A 13,003-nucleotide genomic window follows, 5' to 3' on the forward strand; every position below is an offset into this window, starting at 1 on the left:
ATTTATAGTGCCTAGACAGGCTAAGACAAGGAATGTTAACTAAGGCCCAGCATGAGAAAAAGCAGAGATGCTGGGACACTGTGAGGGGAGGACACAAAGCAAAGTGGAAACTTAAGATACTGCTCCTCTCCTCACATTGCCCCCCCTCCTAACAGCAGCTATAGTACAAAGGATACAAGTTATGCGTCCTTAATGCTTGCTCAACCAACTTCATCTTTCTGTCCTTTCAGTCTGTTTCTTGAATGCTTAGCCCCAAACATTACATTCCAAAGGCCAAATGTAGGTAGTAAAAGAAAATACAAAGAATGTCAAAAATGCTGGTTTTGGCTTTTTCTGACACTGATAAGTGCTTGTTTTCTTGTTTTTTGTTTTTTGGCTTGTTGCTGTGACATTCCATGCAGATGTTGTTCTGAATGTATTATCCACAGACAAATTTCAACACATGATAAACACAACTAGACAGGAAGAATTACAATTATGTAATCCATTTATGAAATGCTTTCCTCTGGGTCTGTAAGAGATACCCCGAAGTTACATTATGTAGGGGTAAACTCACTTCATCTACCATGCATGTGGACCATCCACCTGGGTGATGCAGGCATCCATTTTATGACCGAATGATCACCTTACCTAATCAGGTTCTGTCATGCAAAGGCATAAAAAGAAAATAATGGGATCAGTGGTTCTACAGCATTGCTGCTTAACAATCTGTGAAAGAATCCTTAAGACCACTGGAAAACTCAGATTGACATTTTAATTGCCTGAACAATAACTGTTGCAAGACCTAGGCTGAACCATTCGGAAGAGGTCTAGAGTGGGGGCAGCAAATGTGCCCTGGAGTGAATTGTGACCCCAAATGATGAATGGGATGTTCATTGTTCAGTAAGCTCTTCATTTGGGGGATCAGACCAAAGCAGCCTGCGTTTTACATGTTTGGCTTGTGGATACTCTGGGATGGGAGATTTCAGCGGCATGGCTCACCCCTCCCTTGACTGTGTGTGGGAGGATTTGATAATAGGGTGGTATGGAGAATTCCAGGTCCCTGTCTAAAACTGCCTAATTTGAGGGAATATGTTTTAAAAGAACACCCCCTCACTGCGCCTTTGTGATAGCGTGAGCACGGCTAACACCACAGCTACTTACAGTCATTAAATCCAACTTTTGTGAACAATGGTAGTGGAGAAAATAAATTTTATGAGGAAACACTGTTGGTGGCAATTGGTCCCCGGGCTCCCATAGTGAAAAAGCTGAAATTAAGTGTTTTAACATTTTATTTTCAGGACAACCAGGGCTACAAGTAGAACACAAAACAATTTGACATAAACAGTTTCATTCATGAGTTTTATTGACAAATGTCAATATACAAATAAAGTTTGCCATGCAAAAACCTGATAAAAATGCATTTATAACAATGCTGCAACTACATGCAGTGCCTTCAGAAAGTATTCAGACCCCTTGACTTTTTCCACATTTTGTTACGTTACAGCCTTATTCTAAAATGGATTAAACAAATCCTCAGAAATCTACACATAATACCCGATAATGACAAAGCGAAAAATGTTTTTCTTTTATATTTGCAAATATATTACAAATAAAAATAGAAATACCTTATTTACATATGTATTCAGACACGTTCCAATGAGACATGAAATTGAGCTCAGGTCCATCCTGTTTCCATTGATCATCCTTGAGATTGATTGGAGTCCACCTGTGGTAAATTAAATTGATTGGACATGATTTGGAAAGGCACACACGTGGCTATATAAGGTCCCACAGTTGACAGTAGATGTCAGAGCAAAGACCAAGCCATGAGGTTGAAGGAATTGTTGTCTGTAGAGCTCCGAGACAGGATTGTGTCCAGACACAGATCTGGGGAAGGGTACCAAAGCATTTCTGCAGCATTGAAGAACACAGTGGCCTCCCTCATTCTTAAATGGAAGAAGTTTGGAACACCAAGACTCTTCCTAGAGCTGGCCGCCCGGCCAAACTGAGCAATCGGGGGAGAAAGGCCTTGGTCAGGGAGGTGACCAAGAACCCAATGGTCCCTCTGACAGAGATCTATAGTTCCTCAGTGGAGATGGGAGAACCTTCCAGAAGGACAACCATCTTTGCAGTACTCCACCAATCTGGCCTTTATGGTAGAGTGGCCTGATGGAAGCCACTCCTCAGTAAAAGGCACATGACAGCCCATTTGTAGTTTGCCAAAAGGCACATAAAGACTCTCAGACCATGAGAAACAAGATTCTCTGGTCTGATGAAACCAAGATTGAACTCTGGCCTGAATGCCAAGCGTCATATCTGGAGGAAACCTGGCACCATCCCTAGGGTGAAGCGTGGTGGTGGCAGCATCATGCTGTGGGGATGTTTATCAGTGGCAGGGACTGAGAGACTAGTCAGGATTGAGGGAAAGATGAACGGAGCAAAGTACAGAGAGATCCTTGATGAAAACCTGCTCCAGAGTGCTCAGGACCTCAGACTGGGACAAAGGTTCACCTTCCAACAGGACAACGACCCTAAACACACAGCCAAGACAATGCAGGAGTGAAGTCTTTGAGTGGCCCAGCCAGAGCCCGGACTTGAACCCGATCGAACATCTCTGGAGAGACCTGAAAATAGCTGTGCACTAACGCTGTCCCATCCAACCTGACAGAGCTTGAGACGATCTGCAGAGAAGAATGGGAGAAACTCCCCAAATACAGGTGTGCCAAGCTTGTAGCGTCATAGCCAAGAAGACTTGAGGCTGTAATCGCCGCCAAAAGTGCGTCAACAAAGTACTGAGTAAAGGGTCTGAGTACTTATGTAAATGTAATATTTCAGTTTTAAATTTTTTATACATTTGCAAAAAATTCAAAAAACCTGTTTTGTTTTGTCATTATGGGATGTTGTGTGTAGATTGAGGAATAAAAACATTTAATCAATTTTATAATAAGGCTGTAATGTAACAAAATGTGCAGAAGGTCAAGGGGTCTGAATACTTTCCGAATGCTCTGTAAATTGTTTTCTCAGTGGGAAATAATAGACAGTGACTGTTTGGAGTTTGTGACAGCAACTATGCAAGCTTTTTACAGCATTATAGACACCATGTCTCGGGATTTCCTATGATATTCTATGTATAACAACCTCTTACCTTCTAACGACTCTTGTGTGGCTTGTAAGCGTCATAGAGCAAAATAAATTACATGTGCGTGAGAGTCTCAACTTTTCATAGTTGGCCCATAATACACTGAACAAAAATATAAACGCAACATGTAAAGTGTTGGTCCCATGTTTCATGAGCTGAAATACAAAATCCCAGAAATTTTTCAAAAAGCTTATTTCTCTCAAATTTTGTGCGCAAACTTGTTCACCTCCCGGTTAGTGAGCATTTTTCTTTTGCCAAGATAATACATGCACCTGACAGGTGTGGCATATCAAGAAGCTGATTAAACAGCATGATCATTACACAGTTGCACCTTGTGCTGGGGACAATAAAATGACACTTTAAAATGTGCAGCTTTGTCACGCAATCCAATTGTCACGTCCTGACCAGTAAAAAGGGTAATTTGTCATTGTAGTATGGTCAGTGCGTGGCAGGGGGTGTTGTTTTTGTGTGTTTTGGGGTTGGTTTGTTTCATGGGGATTTGTTCTAGTTTTCATTTTCTATGTTCATTTTCTATGTGTGGCCGAGTATGGTTTCCAATCAGAGGCAGGTGTCTTTCGTTGTCTCTGATTGGAAGCCATACTTAGGCAGCCTGTTTTTTCCTGTGGGTTGTGGATGGTTGTTTTTTCGTATAGTCTATGTTACCTTACGGAACTGTCGTGTGTTGTTTAGTTATTTTTTTGTTTAAGTGTTCATGTTACTCTAAGAAAAGAAGATGAGCACTTAACACGCTGCTCCTTGGTCCAGTCCTTCCGACAGTTGTGACAGAACCACCCACCGACGAAGGACCAAGCAGCGTGGAAGGGAGCAACTGGAGAGTTATCTGGAGTCCTGGACCTGGGAGGAAATCCTGGATAGCAAAGGACCATGGAGGCAACCTGGAGAGTATCGCCACCCGCTGGAGGAGATAGAGGCAGCGAAGGCGGAGCGACGATACTACGAGGCTTTATACGCACCGAAAGGCAAGGCTGAGAGGCAGCCCCCACCAAAAAATTTGGGGGGGGCATACGGGTAGTTTGGCTAGGTCAGGGGAGCCCAAAGGTATGTGGTACTAGTCTGGCGCCTCCTATACCAGTCCCACATAGCAGACCTCCAGTGCGTCACCATAGCCCAGTACGTCCTGTCCCTGCTCCCCGCACTAGCCTGAAGGTGTGTGCGACTAGCCTGGCGCCTCCTATGCCAGCCCCACATAGCAGACCTCCAGTGCGCCACCATAGCCCGGTAAGGCCGGTGCCTGCTGTGAGCACGCGGTCCGAAGTACGTCTCCCCAGTCCGGTGAGACCAGTTCCAGCGCCCCGAGGGAAGCCTCTAATGATAGTCAATGGTCCGACATCTCCAGCGATAATCCATGGCATGAAGCCTCCAGTGATGATCCATGGCCCGGAGCCTGTAGTGTTAATCCATGGCACGAAGCCTCCAGTGATGATCCATGGCCCGGAGCCCGTAAGGATGATCCAAGGCACGAAGCCTCCAGTGATGATCCATGGCCCGGAGCTTGTAGGGATGATCCATGGCACGAAGCCTCCTGTGATTATCCATGACGCGGAACCAGTAGTGATGACCCATGGCACGGATCCTGCAGTGAAGGTCCCCAGTCCGGAACCTACAGAGACGCTCTTCAGCGCGGAGCCTCCAGCGACGTTCCTCAGCCCGGAGCCTCCAGCGACGCTCCTCAGCCCGGAGTCTCCAGCGACGCTTCTCAGCCCGGAGCCTCCAGCGACGCTCCCCAGTCCGGAGCCTCCAGCGACGCCCCCCAGTCCGGAGCCTCCAGCGACGCCTCCCAGTCCCGAGCCTCCAGCGACGCCTCCCAGTCCCGAGCCTCCAGCGACGCCTCCCAGTCCTGAGCCTCCAGCGACGCCTCCCAGTCCCGAGCCTCCAGCGACGCCTCCCAGTCCTGAGCCTCCAGCGACACCTCCCAGTCTGGAGCCTCCAGCGGTGGTCTACAACCCAGAGCCTTCAGCGGTGGTCTGCAGCCAAGAGCCTTCAGCGGTGGTCTGCAGCCCAGAGCCTTCAGCGGTGGTCTGCAGCCAAGAGCCTTCAGCGGTGGTCAGCAGCCAAAAGCCTTCAGCGGTGGTCTGCAGCCAAGAGCCTTCAGCGGTGGTCTGCAGCCCAGAGTCTTCAGCAACGGTCTACAGCCCCGAGATCCAGCGGGGGTCGGCAGCACAGAACGGGAGCTACGCCCGGAGCCGGAGCCACCTCTGTAGTTGGAGGATTGGCGAAGGGAGGGTGTAGCACAGGAACCGTCGTTGACGGTGGCCACCCTCCCTTCCCTCCCTTTAGGTTTGGGGTTGTTTTTGTGGGGTTTTTTGTTTTGAGGTGCAGTCGGGGTCTGCACCTTCGGGGGGTGGGGGGGTACTGTCATGTCCTAACCAGTAAAAGGGGTCATTTGTCATTGTAGTATGGTCAGGGCGTGGCAGGGGGTGTTGTTTTTGTGTGTTTTAAGGTTGGTTTGTTTCATGGGGATTTGTTCTAGTTTTCATTTTCTATGTTCATTTTCTATGTGTGGCCGAGTATGGTTTCCAATCAGAGGCAGGTGTCTTTTGTTGTCTCTGATTGGAAGCCATACTTAGGCAGACTGTTTTTTTCCTGTGGGTTGTGGGTGTGTCACGTCCTGGCCAGTATAAGGGTTAATTGTTATTGTAGTTTGGTCAGGACGTGGCAGAGGGTATTTGTTTTATGTGGTTCGGGGTGGTGTTTTGGTAGAAGGGCGTTTGATTTATTATTTCCGGGTTTTTGGTTTATGGTCTATGTTTATGTATTTCTATGTGTAGTCTGGTTAATGTATTTCTATGTTAGGTTGATTGGGGTTTGGGACTCTCAATTGGAGGCAGGTGCTTCCTCGTTGCCTCTGATTGAGAGTCCTATATATGGGTAATTGTATGGTGTAGGTTTTTGTGGGAGATTGTTTCTGGTTTAGTGTGGTTGCACCTGACAGGACTGTTGGCTGTCAGTTTTCTCAGTTTGTTTTTGTTATAGTGTTCTTTCTATTAAATTCAAGATGACGAACACTAACTCTGCTGCATTTTGGTCCTTTCCTGAAGACAGCTGTGACAGAATCTCCCACCACAAAAGGACCAAGCAGCAGAGGAAGGAGCAACAGGTGGACTGGAAGGAGCAGAGGGAATTTGAATTGGACAAACGGGAGAAATGGACATGGGAGCAAGTTATGGCCGGAGAGGGCCCATGGAAGAAATGGAGCAAAGACCGGGAATGCTACCGAGGAACACGACTGGCGATTAAACCCGAGAGGCAGCCCCAAGAAAACTTTTTGGGGGGGCATATGGGTAGTTTGGCGGGGCAAGTTTGGAGCCCCAGGCCAAATCCCCGGACTGTTTCACAGAAGCCAGTTAATGGACAGGTCTCGTGCTTCGGGGTAATGAGTATTATGGCGAGGCCAAGTGTCTTTAGGCCAGTACGCGCTATACCAACGCCCCGCATTTACCAGGGGGTAGTGGGCATTCAGCCAGAAAGGGCGATGCCAGGTTTAAGCTCGAGACCGCCAGTAAGCCTCCAAGGTCCTCTATATCCTGTTCCCGCTCCACGCACTAGCCTAGAGGTGCGTGTTCCCAGTCTGGCACGTCCAGTACCAGCACCACGCACCAGGTTTCAAGTGCGTCAGCCCAGTCCGACTCGTCCTGTTCCCGCTCCCCGCACTAGCCTGGAGGTGCGTGTTCCCAGGCTGATAACCCCAGTACCAGCACCACGCACCAGGCTTCCAGTGCGTCGACTCAGTCAGGAGTCGCCAGAGCTGCCCGTCAGTCAGGAGTCGCCAGAGCTGCCCGTCAGTCAGAAGTCGCCAGAGCTGCCCGTCAGTCAAGAGTCGCCAGAGCGGTCCGACTGCCCGGAGATGTCAGAGCGGCCCGACTGCCCGGAGATGCCAGAGCGGCCCGACTGCCCGGAGATGCCAGAGCGACCCGACTGCCCGGAGATGCCAGAGTGGCCCGACTGCCCGGAGATGCCAGACTGGCCCGTCGGCCAGGATCAGCCAGAGTGGCGGTCGGCCAGGATCAGCCAGAGTGGCCCGTCGGCCAGGATCAGCCAGAGTGGCCCATCTGCCCAGAGTCTGCTGATGACCAAAAATCAAGGGAGTCTAGCAGCAACCCTAAACTGAGTAAGCCTGACATTTCAGAACTTAAAGTAATTAACGGTTTAATTGACGAGTCTGCATACACGGTGGAAAGGAGGAGGTCTGCCCATGATCCAGAGCAGGGGGAGTCTGCCTACGGTCCGAGGCTGATCGGGTCGGTCGGCACTCTGGAGGACAATAGGCCGGAGCCTGAACCACCACCTGCATAGGTGGGTTGGGGAGGGGGGGTGTAGCACAAGTGCCGTCGGTGACGGCAGCCACCCTCCCTTACCTCCCTTTAGTTTAGGGGGATTTTTTTGTTGTTGTTTGGGGTTTTTGTTATTCTTGAGGGGGGGGGGGGGTACTGTCACGTCCTGGCCAGTATAAGGGTTAATTGTTATTGTAGTTTGGTCAGGACGTGGCAGAGGGTATTTGTTTTATGTGGTTCGGGGTGGTGTTTTGGTAGAAGGGCATTTGATTTATTATTTCCGGGTTTTTGGTTTATGGTCTATGTTTATGTATTTCTATGTGTAGTCTGGTTAATGTATTTCTATGTTAGGTTGATTGGGGTTTGGGACTCTCAATTGGAGGCAGGTGCTTCCTCGTTGCCTCTGATTGAGAGTCCTATATATGGGTAATTGTTTGGTGTAGGTTTTTGTGGGAGATTGTTTCTTGTCTAGCGTGGTTGCACCTGACAGTTGAATAAATGTTCAAGATGAACAAACACAGTCCTGCTGCATTTTGGTCCTCCTTTTCCGATGATGATTTCGCTATATCGTCTGACGACGACGACAACCGTGACAGGGTGGTTGTTTTTTCGTATAGTCTATGTTACCTTACGGAACTGTCGTGTGTCGTTTTGTTATTTTTTGTTTAAGTGTTCACGTTACTTTAATAAAAGAAGATGAGCACTCAACACGCTGCGCCTTGGTCCAATCCTTCCGACAGTAGTGACACCAATGCCACAGTGGTATCAAGTTTTGCGGGAGTGTGCAATTGGTATGCTGACTGCAGGAATGTCCACCAGAGCTGTTGCCAGTAATTAAATGTTAATTTCTCTACCATAAGCTGCCTCCAAGGTCATTTTACAAAATTTGGCAGTACGTCCCTTTTGTGGGGAAAACCCCATTCTGGTTGGCTGGACCTGGCTCCTCAGTGGGTGGGCCTATGCCCTCTCAGGCTGTGCCCTGGCCAGTCGTGTGAAATCCATAGATTTTGGCCTAATTTATTTATTTCAGTTAACTGATTTCCTTATATGAACTGTAACTCAGTAAAATCTTTTAAATGTTTGCATGTTGTGTTTATAGTTTTGTTCAGTATAGTTTGCAGCTCAAACCATTCAGACTTTACAGTTGTTGTGAGAAGAACCGTTTTCAGGATCTACCCTTGTCTCACAAACACTGTTCTAGTTCAGCACCCTTCAATTGCACAGGCTAATGGTTGGTATCGGTGGATGTAGAGAAATAGACAAATCCAATGCAAAATCATCAGGCTAGGTAGTCCTGAGGCATGGTCCTAGGGCTCAGGTCCTCCGGGAGGGGAGGGAGAGAGAGAATTAGAGGGAGCATACATAAATTCACACAGGACACCAGATAAGACAGGAGAATCACATAATGTTTAAAAGGGGTTAGAAGCACTAAATCACTCAGGCGTGAAAGTGGGACTCGAGGTTAATGTCTTAAGTTGTAAGTCAAGATGAAGACCTCTTAAGGATCCGCCCCTTTTTTTCAATTTTCGCTTAAAATGACATACCCAAATCTAACTGCCTGTTGCTCAGGACCTGAAGCAAGGATATGCATATTCTTGATACCATTTGAAAGGAAACCCTTTGAAGTTTGTGGAAATGTGAAATTAATGTATGAGAATATAACACATTACATCTGGTAAAAGATAATACAAAGAAAAACCCATTCATTTAAAAAAAATGTATTTTGTACCGTGATCTTTGAAATGCAGCCCCGGCGCAATTTAGACTTTGGCCACTAGATGGCAGCAATGTGTGTGCAACGTTTTAGACTGATCCAATGAACCATTGCATATCGGTTCAAAATATTGTATCAAGACTGCCTAAACGAGCTTAATTGGTTTATTCATACATTTTCAAGTTCATAATTGTGCACTCTCCTCAAACAATGGCATGGTATTCTTTCACTGTAATAGCTACTGTAAATTGGACAGTGCAGTTAGATTAACAAGAATTTAAGCTTTCTGCCCATATCAGATATGTGTATGTCCTGGTATTTTTTGGGGTTTCTTACAACCTCATGCTAATCACATTAGCCTATGTTAGCTCAACCGTCCAGCAGGGGGACACTGATCCTGTAGAGGTTAATGTTGTTGTCCTCTGTGCATTTTCTGTGAGTTCCTGATAAGCTTCTGGTATTTATGTTGATACTGGTATTTACCAATCTTGGGAATATTTACCAATCTTGGTGGTATTCACCAATCTTGGTTCTATTTTCTCCTTTTATTATTTGCAATAATCGGTTAATGAATGGTATTTACGGCTATTGCATTTCATTAGTAATAGGCAATTGAATGCAAAGTGTTATGAGAGTAACATAGACTGGAGCCTTTCTGTAAACTCCTTAATCCAAGAGCCTTGATATGAACACAGACAACGTGGAGAGAGACAGATGACAGGCTGCTTGTAGTAGCAGAATAATAGTAGAAGCAGGAAGTACAAGGGAGCAAAGATCATGTGTATAGATATACACACAGTTTATGCAGTAATGCAAAACATCACACAGTCTAATACCACTAATACTACATTTGGTCTCTGACTCATTCTTTCAACATCTGGCTTTTGGCCCATTTTTCTCAGGAGAACATGGCTATGCCTCCATACACTCCTATATGTACAGTTTAGCACCTCCCAGTCCTCTTTTGTCCCTATTACCTGGTCATAAGAGAAAGGTGTCAACCCACAGTACATACTGTATGTATGACACATCCCACATGCTTTCCTTTAAGTGAGTTCACATCTGGAGGCCTTTTTGTCAAGAAGGTCAATGTTATCGTCTAAACATGATAGGACCAGAGAAAGGAATAGGATGAGGTTATAGTTCAACTTTCTACAGTCAATACCCCAATACAATGCCACAGGCGGAATTGCGAGCTCTAAAGGGTCATGGTACACGTTGTAGAGTAGACTCTTAGGTTGGGACAGGAAGGCAGAGCTCCGGTTATGGGTCTTTACCAGGTGACTTAGAGTCACCATAAATACATAAAAACTTGTTATCATCCGGGTTTCATCAGCTCCTTTCCTCCCAGGCTGAAATCTGATCTAGGGCCATATGTATCAAGCATCTCAGAGTAGAATAGATAATTTATTGTTCATTGGTTAGAACGGACGCACACACACACACACACACACACACACACACACACACACACACACACACACACACACACACACACACACACACACACACACACACACACACACACACATTGAGGGACACAGGGTCAGACGCAGTGCAGCGCCCCTGGATGGAGAGCTATTGGAGGGGAGTAGGAGTCCATGTAATCTTATTCATTGTGATCTAAAAGGCTGAACTGATCCTAGATCAGCATTCCTATTCTGATACACTTTATGAATAAGGCCCCTGAAGCACAAGTAACAAGCAGATATGTATTACATGATTTCTCATCACCTCTCTTAAGTTCTTGTTTTCTTCTCCTGTTTCGTCACAGTGGGTTTTGCATGGTAATGAAATGGAATGTGGCTCTGGAGGAACTTGTGGAAGTGATGTCGATTGTGTTCGTTTCACTTTCGGGGTTTAAATAAAATAGTGTTTTTGTGGTTTTTCAATTCTGTGGATACAGTGCAGCCCCCTTCTATTTTGGCTATAACCGTTCCAGAGTTGAAATCCAATATGCCAGTGACAGTGAATGAGTGTGAGAGATTGTATCTGTTGGGTTTTTACTGTAGGTAGATGGTGAAGCAGGATTAAAGTCACCTCAGGTTATTTTTCATTTTGTAATTCCCCAAGAGGGGTTTTGTTCAGGGCTCATCAGAAAAAGGGTGGGGTGGGATGGTAGTGAAGGGGTTAGGAAGGGTCACCAGCATTTACTGGATCGTTGCAACCATGTATTTGTTTATTGCTGGTTGAAAAGTTCCCTTTTTTCTTTCTGCGTCACAATTTGTGGTGACCACTGTGGCATCAAGCACAATTGCAAGTTTGATTTTCTTCTCACATTGCAAGACAGCCAAAGTGAGTTTTGATATCACCGTTGCAAGATGCTAGGAATTTACTGTAGAAAGTCAGGTATTTAGTGAATTGACATTGGGGAGGATACAAAAAAACTTTATTGATGTTATTTCATAAAACCAACTCTACCTCTCAATTTGCTTCCATTCTGATTTTGTCACGTCCTGACCAGTAAAGGGGTTATTTGTTATTGTAGTTTGGTCAGGACGTGGCAGGGGGTGTTTGTTTTATGTGGTTCGGGCTATGTATTTAGGTAGAGGGGTGTTTGGTTTATGTGTTCCAGGGTTTGTTGGTTTATGTACTATGTTAATTATTTCTATGTTCTAGTCTAGTCCTTTTAGTTCTATGTTTAGGGTTTTGATGGACCTTCAATTGGAGGCAGCTGTTCCTCGTTGCCTCTGATTGAAGGTCCTATGTATAGGGGTGTTTTTGTATTGGGATTTGTGGGTAGTTGTCGCCTGTTTAGTGTATGTTCGCCTGACAGGTCTGTTAGTGTTGTTCGTTGCGTTTGTATACGTGTTTTGTTTGTTTTTTTCCTTCTTTTTATATAATAAAGAAGATGTGCATACACGTTCCCGCTGCACCTTGGTCCACTTCTTACGACATCTTTGACAGAACTACCCACCACCAACGGACCAAGCAGCGGAGGAAGGAGCAGCAGTTGGATTACAAGGAGTTTTGGACTTGGGAGCAAATATTAGCAGGAGAAGGACCATGGAGGAAGACTGGAGAGATCCGGGAATGCTATACAGGAACACCGGGATTGGAGCACCAGGGTGAAGGATGGACATGGGTGGACAAACGAAGGAAGCTAGAGGAGACCAGGGGGCAGCCTCAAGAACATTTTGGGAAGGAACTCACAGGAAGGTCGGCGGAGCTAAGGGTGGAACCAGAGCCAGTCGGAGTGAAGTTGGAGGTGAGCAAAGGGAGCGAAACAGAGACAGTGAAGGAATTAATGGGGAAATTGGAGGAGAGAGCTATGAGAGAGCTGCTGTGTTGGTGCATGAGGCACGACATTCGCCCTATGGAGCGTGTCCTCGAATTATTGTCACCTGAGTTAGCTCTCCATACTTGTCCTAAGGTGCGTGCTAGCCGTCGAGTGAAGACAGTACCAGCACCACGCAGCAGGCCTCCAGTGCGTCAGGCCAGTCCAGTACGTCCTTTTCATGCCCCTCTCACTAGCCCTGTGGTGCGTGTTGCTAGTGTGGTACCTCCCGTACCAGTCTCACACAGCGGTCCTCCAGCGCGACAGCCCAGTCCAGTACGTCCTGTTCCTGTCCCTTGCACTAGGCTTCCAGTGCGTCAGCCCAGTCCAGTACGTCCTGTTCCCGCTCCTCGCACTATCCCTGAGGTAGGTGTCTCCAGTCTGATACCTCCAGTACCAGCCCCACGCACTAGGCTTCCATTGCATTAGCCCAGTCCAACTCGTCCTGTTCCTGCTCCTCGCACTAGCCTTGGGGTGTGTGTCTCCAGTCTGGTACCTCCACTACCACCCCACGCACCAGGCTTCCAGTGCGTCAGCCCAGTCCAACTCGTCCTGTTCCTGCTCCTCGCACTAGCCTTGGGGTGCGTGTCTCCAGTCTG

The sequence above is a fragment of the Salmo salar genome, chromosome 15 (genome assembly GCF_965601325.2).
Source record: "Salmo salar chromosome 15, fSalSal1, whole genome shotgun sequence".
NCBI lineage: Eukaryota > Metazoa > Chordata > Actinopteri > Salmoniformes > Salmonidae > Salmo > Salmo salar.